Source organism: Callospermophilus lateralis, chromosome 2 (assembly GCF_048772815.1).
Source record: "Callospermophilus lateralis isolate mCalLat2 chromosome 2, mCalLat2.hap1, whole genome shotgun sequence".
Lineage (NCBI taxonomy): Eukaryota > Metazoa > Chordata > Mammalia > Rodentia > Sciuridae > Callospermophilus > Callospermophilus lateralis.
The window spans coordinates 195,068,752-195,080,609 of record NC_135306.1 but is presented as its reverse complement, the minus strand read 5'-3'; the positions used below and the strand labels follow the sequence as shown (position 1 = coordinate 195,080,609).

General features: G+C 32.6%; 1 pseudogene; it reads right to left on the bottom strand.

The window, feature by feature from the left end:
- Positions 1 to 8,295: 8,295 nt before the first annotated feature.
- LOC143390439 (olfactory receptor 4P4-like) lies at positions 8,296 to 9,227 on the bottom strand (annotated as a pseudogene).
- Positions 9,228 to 11,858: the final 2,631 nt, after the last annotated feature.

Sequence of the window (11,858 nt, the reverse complement as noted above, 5' to 3'; positions counted from 1 at the left end):
TATTGCCTCATGCCTGGCTTTGATATGAAAAGATTAGATAATGGCTTTCCTGAGCACAAACAGGAGCATGCACATGATGAAAAGATCAAAAAGCACTCTCATGTTTTCACTAGTTTTCTATTAGAGGTGAAATGAGAATTTTTCTCTTGGAATGTCAAGCAGGAAATACCATTTGAACTAGAACAATACATTGTTTTCTTTTGTTTTTCACATGGTAAAAGTGAAATATTTTGCTTGCAAAAATTGACTGTCATCTGGAGCAAATTCATCTAATATAAGACCTGTCTCAGATCAAAACTGTTTAGGATTGTGAAGGAAGTCAAAGATCTCATAAAACTCGTGAGATTTAAAAAATTTCAAAGAATTATGATCAGGTGAATACAGGAGGAACAGTAAATAAAATGGGATTGTTGAGAGTTTCTAAGATCCATGAAGCATATAAAAAGAAAAACAGCCTACTATCCTGAGACTCCTGGGTGGGCCCCAAGCAGCACACAATGCAAAGAAAAGCATCACAGCCTAAATGGGAAGACAAGACTTCGTTCTTGTGTACAATAAGCATTTTTCCTCTTTTAAGAAGTTAAACTTATTATTAAAAGTAAAATTTCAAAATTGAAACAAACATTTCTACCTTGTTATTACTATTATTAGAATAAACATTTTGAAGATGGATTATTAAAACAGATGGAGTAAAAGTGGGAAGCCCAATCAATAATATCAATTTCTATCTTTAAGTTGTTGATTTGTGCACAGGAGCTCTGTCCCTGTCTCTGCTGGATCATTGATATCAGCCTAAAACTGCAGGAATAATGGTTGGAGCCTTTGCAATTTGGGAAATATCCTGAGTAGCTCTTCTATTGAAGTTGTTCTTATCACCCCAATAACCTTGTGGAGAATAATTTACAATTCTGTAGACACAGAGGTTAATTTATAGAAAAGAAAAGCAGTGGCAATCAAGTCTGTCCATAGACATGCAAATTATTTCCAGGAAATGCAATTGATCAATCCCTGTGTGTTTACCAATTGGGTCTGCTGTAGCCATTCTCAAATTTATTTTGAATTTCTTATGAGGCTAAAAATGTGTAATACTTTGTGTTCTTTCTGAACTAACCATAATATCTTATTGATTTCTACCTTAATTTTTGTCTTAAATAAAATCTTCAATATATTTTATTTGTATAAGAGCCTTAATTATGTCTTTTTTTTAATTCACTCTTTTACAAAATAAACTCCTCTGAGACAAAATATCTTTTCCTTCCATATTTTCTCACTTCTGATTCTCCTGTCTGTGCTTATTGTATCTAATGTCTGTCATTCCAATTTTATTTGAAAGGAAAACTTTCTCCTCCATCATTATCTTTACTAGGTGACTGAAGCTGCTTTCATGAACATTAACAGTGACCTTCCTCTTGATATTTCCAGGCTTTCACAAAACATTATCCCTCCTTTTACCCTAAAACATTTACATTTTTACTTTGCTTTCGGTTCACATCATACTCTCCTAGATTTCCTGCAAAATATCCAAAAGCCCTCTCTTAATTTCTCTTTGGGGCTCTTGATCATATCATCAAATTCTCAATAATGGAATGTTGCAGAGCATTGCTTCTTTATTTATTTTTTATTTTTTTATTTTTTTATTTTTTTGGCTAGGCATACACTTTCATAGTACTTCCAATTTAAGAGGACTCCAGGATTTTTGTACCAAACTCTGATCTTTGTTCAACTCATATATCAACCACTCTTCTCTTATTATTATAATATCTTCTGTTTGTGCTTCCTTTTGAATGTGCCTCTTCCCCTTTTGTTTTAAACTGAATAACTTCAGGCAATTCTATGTCTAAGCCCCAGAATATTTCACATTGTTTGGACGCCTCTTGTCCCTCCACTGACTGGTCCTGCTAATTTCCACCTCCTTCATTCTAACCACCATCATTGGTCTGCTCAATTTCTTAAATGTCCGCTTTGTACCTTGCTCTGGAAGTTTCTTCTTTTGCATATTTTCTTGGATAATCAATTTATTTCCTTGGCTTTGTACTCAAAGTTAACTTTTCAGGGAATTCTTTTCTGGTTAACCTATATAAAATTTCCACATAAGTTCACATTGATATTTTCTCTCAATAAACTTATTAGTATCTGTTCAGTGACTTCAATTAAAATAATAATTTCAAAGAAGAGAAACAATCAGTGATTTTTCACTCTGTAGAAAAATGGTTGGCATGTAGTAAATAGTCAATATTCATTGAATGAATTATTGATTAAATAAATATACTGGCAAAATATTTCTAATCTCGAATAATATCTAAAAGAGGGGCATTTTCTCATGCAAGACATTAGAGATCCTCAGAAATATTTCCAGATCCAAATTCTCCTTTAAACTTTCTATATCTAAAACCAAATTTTAGTTTATTAAAAGTAACACATTGTAGAACATTGAGAAAATAATGATAACCAAAGAAATTACTCATGTTTAATGTCAAAATCAATAATTTATAATGCTATTATCCAAGAAGGCAAGTCCTCTTTTAAGGTTTATATTTTGCAAACTACTTTGATGTTTCCAGCAGCTTATCAAAATTTTGAGTAATTTTTTACTACTATTAGAACCCAGAGATTATTTGTGTTGGCAATTCACCAGTCTCCCTTAGAGCTAGATAGCTGTCTGGCACATGGTTTGTCATTGGAACCTGAAGCACAGTCTATCATAGAATTTTGAGAAAGTTTTACTTCCTGATTAGAATTTATTTTTTTCTTTTCTTTTTCTTCATTCCTGAAATTTTGATAGTAGATTTGGTCCTGAAACCTACATAACAACAACAACAACAACAACAAAAAAAAAGTCTCATGAAAAATTTAGTAGAACAAATTTAAAAGAGATCTTGATCTTGGACCAATGATTCAAAAAGCTGTTTCAATGACTGTCTCATTCAAGAAACTATATCATCATTTCAAATGGTCCCTTTATTACCATCACTCACAGAAGCATAGCGTCCTGTTTTTTTCTGCTTAATAGATGAGCCAGTCACAAAACCCCTATGGGCTTTGTTTACCATCTGCATATGCATCACCATTGCTGTATTAAACCTAATGTACCTAAAAGCCCTCATGGTCTTTCACAAAATAGTTATTATTTTATAGTAAATAAGTTACTATTTAAATTGATTTCATCAAGTCTTGCATGTCTTAAAGCAAATGATTTTAAAGTATGGATTTCTATTTAATATAGAAGCATTGGTTAACTCATTGCTAATACACATATTTTTTTACTAAACATATAATACACAGACAGGAAGAGATGTAGAAGAAAAACTGAGTGGTAAACAGAGTAAGCTTACTATTTTTACTTCACAGTCTGATAATGTTACTGAAAAATGAGCCATAAACTGAACTGGGTCCACAGCATCAAAATTGAATATAAACACTCATTAACTCACTCACAGAAAGTTCAAGAACTATATTATATGTCATTTCTGCATATTATGTGTATGCATGTGCAAATATACACCTTATATATGTACATATATGTACAGTGTAGTGTGTTTGCATAATCACTGTGTATTTGTATGAGTGTGAGATGCAGGTTTTAAGACTGACTCCTAGTTTCCATCTACTAGGAGTATTGTTGTATTGTTGTAGTAGATTTCAAAGAACTTACATGTTTTGTCCACAGAAGTTAATCAGGTTGGCCAATAAGAAATTGTATCTAGACCTATGACTTTGACATTCAGATCTTTTCTACAATTAATGAATGAATTAATTAATTTTAATCAGGTATATATGACAGCAGATTGCATTTTGATTCATTTACACAATCACAGCACAACTTTTCATTTCTCTGGTTGTACAATATGTAGCATCACACCATATGGGTAGTCATACATGGACCTATGGATAATGATGTTCATCTCATTCCACCATTTTCCTGCCCCCATACTCCCTCCCCACCACTGCCTCCCCTTTGCCCCATCAAAGTTTCTCCATTTTTTTTATGTCCCCCTCATTATGGATTAGTTTTCTCAGCAAAAGAAACAACCAATGAGGTGAAGAAAGAGCCTACATTTTGGAAGCAAATATTTGCCACACACACGTCAGATATATCACTAATCTCCAGAGCATATAAAGAACTCAAAAAACTTAACACCAAATAAACAAACAATCCAATCAACAAATGGGCTAATGAGCTTAACAGACACTTCTCAGAAGAAGATATACATTTGATCGACAAATATATGAAAAAATGTTCAAAATCTTTAGCAATTAAAGAAATGCAAATCAAAACTAAGATTTCATCTCATGCAAGTCACAAAGGCAGTTATCAAGAATACAGACAACAATAAATGTTGGCCAGGATGTGGGGGAAAGGACACACTCATACATTGCTGGTGGGACTGCAAATTGGTGCAACCACTCTGGAAAGCAGTATGGAGATTCCTTGGAAAACTTGGAAAGGAATCACCATTTGATCCAGCTATCCCACTCCTCAGTCTATACCCAAAGGACTTAAAATCAGCATACTACGGGGATGCAGACACATCAATGTTAATAGCATTTCAATTCAAAATAGCTAAACTGTGGAAGCAACCTAGATGCCCTTCAATAGAGGAATGGATAAATAAACTGTGGTATATAGACATTCAAATCTTCAAAAACATTGCTGCATTACCTGTCCACTAGCAATATGACAAGAAGTTCTGTTTTAATAGTAACCTAGTAAAATAACCATAGGTGTTTGCTTCCCTCCAAAAATTTGGGGCCACCTTTTTATGAGAAGAGAGTAGAAATTTTGGTGGTTTTCTCTGCAGGTAACTATGAACTGAGGTAGAAATTTCTTTTCTGAGAGCAAAGCTTGTCTTTTCTACCAGTTCCCTTTGTAAGAAAAGAGGAAAATAGATAGCCTTTGGTTGGTTCTGCCCATTTTTCTGGCTTCATTCTCTAAATATGAAAGTCTGACAGTGGAAACAAAACTTGGATTTCCAAGAACTATTAACAAAGTATACCCCCAAACTTTGTTTTAAATGTTTTGTTTTCACAAGTAGTATTTCTTTCCATTGCTAAGCCATTGTGAATTCTATGATAAATGTGTACAAGAACATAGGTGTAATGATTTCATGGCACCATGATTAAACGTAAGATGGATGGAATACAATATCTTTAATTTAGACATTGTCTTTATTTATAACTACAAAAAGCTTGTTGCTGTATTAGTAAAACTGTGCCACTCACAGGTAGTTTTCACTTCCAATGTTTCCTCTGGACCCATTCAATACTTCTATCTCCTTCCAGTCTGATCATTTCATCAATTTGAAGTTTATGTAATTTGACTATACAACGTAAGTATTCATTAGCTGGAGAAAGTACTCCTTTAATGAAAGTTACTGATGGTAATGCTTAAGCATGTAATAATATAAAAAAATGGATATAATTTCTAAAATTACCATTTGAAACCATACGTACTTCTTAAATCCATTGTGTCTTTACACATGTATTGAACAAAACATGGATCGATTTTTTTTTAAATTTATTTGACAGATATATTAGAGCAGTTAGGCACTATGTTAAAGAATGGAAAATAAATATATACATAAAATATAAACAGACATAAAATTTTAAAATAACTAGCAATTAGATAATCTTAATTCAATACTTATGAGTGTACACGTAATAAATAGTTTAATCATAGGCTGTCAATAAGATTTCATAGCTCTTTATGTTCAAAATTAAGTGATAATAAATTACATGAATTGTTGCTTGTTGTGATCCCTGATATAAAAGGATTTTCCTTATGACACCTCAATCTCTCAAACACCCACACCATTTATACACAGATATTTTCACTACACACACACATACACACATACACACGCAAACATGCACACACTTACACATATTCACCATATTCATATCCACATTTACACACACACAAAACACAGGCAACCATACACATGTACTCCTTGGAAAAATACTACATTAAACAAAGTCAAAGAGAACAACTAATGAGTATGTTTCTAGAGCTAATTTGCTCTGGAATGAACAGAATTTTCTTCCTCAGATTCCATAGGATTTTAATTTTGCAGGGAGAATAAGACATTAATGGGTGTGAAAGATTTTCAAAGATGAAACATCGGTACAACAGTGTCTGGCACTAAGGAAATACATTACTGCCTGTGCATCTTCCCTGTATTTTCCCCTAGCTCTTGGGCAGGAGTGACTCAACCAGGGGAACTGTATAGATGCAAAGGCAGCGAGGCTGCTGGGAAGAAACAAGTTCCTGGTCCAGGGAAGACAGGTGGGAATTGGGAAACAAGACACAGAGCTAAGACAGGTTACATGATTTATGAGATATGCAGGAAAAGAATAATTATAATATTTTTGACTCCTTAAAGCAGGAAATAAATAAGTAGAAAGTCATTAGTGGAAACTGTTAGGTAAAGGGATTTTTTTTTTCTCTGATAGATACATGAAAGTTGGATTAAAATTTTGACCATTCAGACATCACTTTTTAACCCTGAATGCATAATTGCTAATAGCATAAATGAATATTCTAAATTTGTGAAATAACATATTCAGTCAAACAGAGAAAATGCTATGATTTCTTTTTAAAAACATTTTAATATTTTTTTCAGGAAAAAAATGCACATGTTGTTTTTTGTGACTGGCTTTCTTAAATGTGAAGGAGCAATTTTCTCTTTTATAAACTATGAAATCCAAATTGTTAATAATGCAGTTCATTTCAATATATTATTTTCCAACTTTTAGATAAGAAAAGTGTCTTTATGAATTTTCATAACAGAAAACTTTGTCATATTTAGTAGCTAATTTGTGAAATTTTTTATGTGATTTTTATATCATTTTATCTCATTATTTTTCTCATTTCTTTTCCTTAAGTTACCATACCTCCAAGATGGTTTAAACTTCTTGCAGTGTGTTTCCAAATTCTGAAAGTCTTCATAATCTTAATTATTTTTTTCATATAATCCTATAATGCAGTCCCTTCTCCATAATAATACTGTTTATTTTCCTAATAAAGTTTTTTTTTTAATGCAGAAACAACTTTGATGACATTTTCTTCTGGTTTCTCTAGAAAAAAATCACTCAGGTGTCTCTTTTATATTTGCTTAATCTATTTGTGGATTTGCTTAATCTATTGTGGCATAACATTTTTTAAAAGATAAATTTATTGTTTAGAGCCAATTTCAGTAGAAAGTTCAGAGATTTCCTAAATACCCTTTATCCTATACAGGCAGAGCCATTCAAATTTTATTTCATTGACTAACAATATGCATATAAGTTTCCTTCATGTATTTTCAAGTCTTGATAACCCATTGTATATTAGCATTGGATAATAATCCCTTGCCTGTATATAACAACGTTTTTTGTTTTGGGTTTTCTTTTTGAGGTGGTTTATCCACTCAATTAATGAAAGACAAATTTGATTCTTTCACTTTGGGGCAGTTATGAAAAAATACTATATATAATTATGCAATCAAAAGATATTTTTCCTGTTGATGTTTTTAATCAATCTGTGTGTTTCTAATGTATTTCTGTCCTTTACATTTTTTTCTTTTATAGAAGCAGGAAAGGTCTTTGGATGAGACACAATGCCTAGCTACCTGTTTATTTAATTTAGGTATGAATGGGCAGGAAAACATGTTTTATAATAAAGTTCTTTAGGTTTTATGGGAGATGCTGTTACCTTTGGAATAAAAGGTCAATCCTGGAAACAGTATTTTCAGCATTCTCATTATTTGCCCCTTCCTTTCATAGTTATTCTTTCAATGGAAATTCAGGAAATTTGAATCCCTAGATCCAATTTATAACATTCTAGTGCACTCATATTTTTGTTGCCCAACTGATTTCTGAATGTCACTATATGATGTGTATGTGAATAACCTAGCAGAAACTTAAAGATAGCATTTCAGCAACAGGTCTCATTTCCCCTGCTACCACAAACTGTGTGTCATTTTGTGTTCCAACAGCAATGTCCACATTTTTTAAAGAAAATTATCATTTAAAATATCTGTGTAATATAATTTACTGCCCAAGCAGCACCTTACTTTTTTTTGGTTCAGATGATTTTATATACAAGTAACTACACCTGTGTCATCTCAAAAATCCACAAAATTAAGATTCCAACATTTTTGTTAGTTCCAAATAATATTTCATTGCCTATTTCTTTAAATGTCTATGTACTACTGATCTCATTAATTCTGTTGAAGATCTATGACAGATTTTCTAGCTATGGAATTCAAATTTATTATTTTTTTAATTATATAAGTGAATAGCTGATAATCTTAAACTCTATGCTTCCTTTGAGAACAGCATTTGACACCAAACTTTTCTCATGGCAATTTTCATCTCAGTATTTCTCAAAGTATATATGAAGGGATTGAACATGGGAGCAAGGATTGTGTAAAATAAGGTGACCACTTTATCCTCAGGGAAAGAAGTAGGAGGTCTAAGGTTGGAAAATATTGCAGGCACCAGAAATAAGACTACCACTGAGACATGAGACGCACAGGTAGAGAGGGCTTTGCGTCGTCTTTCAGCTGAGAGATTTCTTTTAAAGTGAATAATACAGTTATGTAAGAGAGAAATAAAATAACAAATGTAAGTAGTATGATGAGTCCTGAGCTGATAACCAGGAGGACACCAATCATGTAGGTATCAGTACAGGCAATTTTGAGCAAAGGAAAAATATCACAAAAGTAGTAATCAATTTCATTTGTACCACAGAAGGGCAACTGCATTGTCATGAATAATTGAGGAAAAGAATGGGCAATACCAGCAGCCCAGGCAGCTAAAATTAGGAAGTTGCATTTTGTCCTGTTCATGATATTCATATAGTGGAGAGGTTGGCAGATGGCAACATAGCGACCAATGGCCATGGTTGTAATAATGAAGATCTCGCTGCTGCCAAAGAAGTGCATGGTAAAGACCTGTACCATGGAATAACCATAGGAAATGGTTTGAGTCCCCTTTAGCAGGCCACCAATCAATTTGGGTGTAACACTGGAAGTATAGCAGATATCCAGTAATGATAACTGGCTAAGGAAATAGTACATGGGTTGGTGAAAAAGAGGGCTGCATAGGATGGAAATGAGAATCAGAAAGTTTCCTACCAGCAGAGCAACAAAGCAGAGTAAAATAAGCACAAAGCAAAATATTTGCACTTTTTTGTCATCAGAAAGTCCCAGAAGAATGAATTCTGAGATGTTTCTCTGGATTTCCATATATTAAGTTGAATGTATGTTTAGCACAAATAAATTTAATATCTGAAAGAAAGAATGAAACCAGAAATTTAAGTGAAAATGAACAACCTGATAACCATACTGACTTAATGCACTAAAAAGTAAATTAACATGAATAGTATTAAGTAGGCTTGATTTATTAAAAACATGCTGTTTCTTATTTATTATGTCTTATTTTACAAACTTAATTTTGTAGGTGCTTATAATGGGTTTGTAGAAATAACTGTGCATTTAACTTAAATTTACTTGAAATTATTTAAAAATAAATTTTATTTTGAAAGTTAAAAACGTTAGTGCCATTTTACATAATTAGATGAAATAAAAGCTGAATTTTTCTAAGACAAGAACAATTTTTAAATGATATGACTTTCCTGTTAGCATAAATTCAGAAGAGAAATAAAGAATTCAAGTGAGAAGAATTATTATAATAAAAAATAAGATTTTATTGCCATAGTGATGATAAAAAACTCTTAAGAAAATAAAAATCATAAAATTAAGAAATAAATGATATTAAGCAATCACTGAACAATAAGTAAGGACAGTGGCAGCTCAGAGAGGTAAACACTAGGAAGAAAGTAAAATGAACTGACCAACGTGAACCTTGAGCTAATTTTCAGACTCTCCAAGTCTTGTGTTCCTCATCTGCACCACAGAGAGAGCATTACATAATCAAAAATACAATGATGAATCCATGAAGTGTTGTGAAATACCGAGTGTTCCGAAAGGTCGATGACCCATAGCTATTTTTCTCCTATCTTGTTTCTTCTTTGAGTAGTTCAGCAGCTAATAAGTTGGGATGCACACACATAATCCAGTGAAGAAAGAAATAAGAAAATAACACAGTGATAGCACAACGAGAATTTAGTCAATGTGACCAGCTATACTTCAATTTTGAAATTCTGTAGTTAAATAATACTAAGATAGACTACCGAGATTTAGCTTACTTTAGCATATTTCTTAAAACTATTCATAATACTGCTTCTTTTCTTAATTCATTCTCTTTCTCTCTTTTCTCTCTCTCTCTCTCTCTCTCTCTCTTACTTCTTTCTTTCTCTCTTTTTTTAGTTGTTTATACTGTTAAACATGCAGCCAAATGATTCCTTTATTTGGGGGATTATTAAATAAAAGTTCTGCAAGCATAGTTATTTGGCTATGACATTATAGGTACTCTTCTACTTAAAGTACAGTTTCTTCCATATATTTAAATATTATTAGCATATATGAACGTGACATTTTAAGATTTCCTCAATCAGTTCGGATGAAAATAGTCTATTTTATGGTAGCACATGTATTGGAAAATAGGAAATTTTTCAGTGTGTAAATATTCAAGCAGCTCTTCCTTGATATGAATATGGAAGAAAACAGTAAGTCTGAAAATGAAATAGAGCAAAATTCTTGGCTATCTTCGAAATGTCAACTCCACTGTTCCTACCTTAAAGTGTGCTTATAAAAATGCACAATAAGAAAAAAAGAAGTCCCAAACATATTGTAGTATCAAAATTATCAAATGCTGCAAACACATTAATAATATTTAGAATGAAATTATGTGGAAATTTTTTTTAAAAAATGTATATAATCAATCTAGTGCTTGGTTGGTGGAACTCTCCACAAACCCAGTTGCAGAAGTAATTCACCAATCACCAGGTCTGAGTGAGTGTAGGTTAGAATCAGGCTTCATCAAGCACAGTTCCTCCCTCAGATACTCACCTGCCAATTCATCCCCTCTATGAAAATCTGAAATAAAAGGCAGAAAGTTGCAAGGAAGGCATTCAAACACACTAAAATTGATTCTCTGAGAATATTTTGGAAATCTTAACCAGTCAAACATTCTATAAGTTTGCACGAGAAATATTGTTTACCTATTAGCTAAACCCATCTGCAACATAAAATGTAGAATTTCATCCACTATAATGGATGCGAATTATGAGTATCTTGTTAACATTTTTACATGAGCTCAGACATATAAAAAACCAAAAAATTATTTTAAAAATTTCTTCCGCAATGAACACATATATTAAGCTCAAACATGGTCTATTTTGTGCTTGTGGATGTGAGGATTAGTTCAGAAAGAGCAGAATATAAACTTAAGCATCACTGCAAGAACAGGTTTTTGAAAGCCCTAAGATCATTCCCAAAGGCATATCTAAGCAAGCCTGGGCCAAATACTGCCAAGAATCTGCCTACAGTCATGTCCCTGATTTCTCTGAGTATTTACTTTCTACTCTTGGTTTTGTCTGGTTCATATACTATTTCCCCTAAGACCTTGAAATGCTACAGACAGGGCAGTTCTGCAGAGTGCCCTCTCCATGTTCCTTCAGCTTTATGAAGAATTGGAGAGAAATAATGTAGCCTTTAATTGTATGAGACTGGAGAGAAATAATGTAGCCTATAATTGTATGAGGCTAGCTTTAATGAAAACTGAAATAAAGAGAAACAAAGTCAGGCATTCACCTTTCTAATCTGGATAATTATTAAAATGCTAGTTGTGCAAATAGATCAATAAAATCAGTGATTCACAAGATCCTAACTTGTAACAAGACATCCCCCCCCTCCCCCCGGAAATAGCATTGCTGGAATGGATGGCTGTGAAATGAGCAACAAAGGAAATGAAAA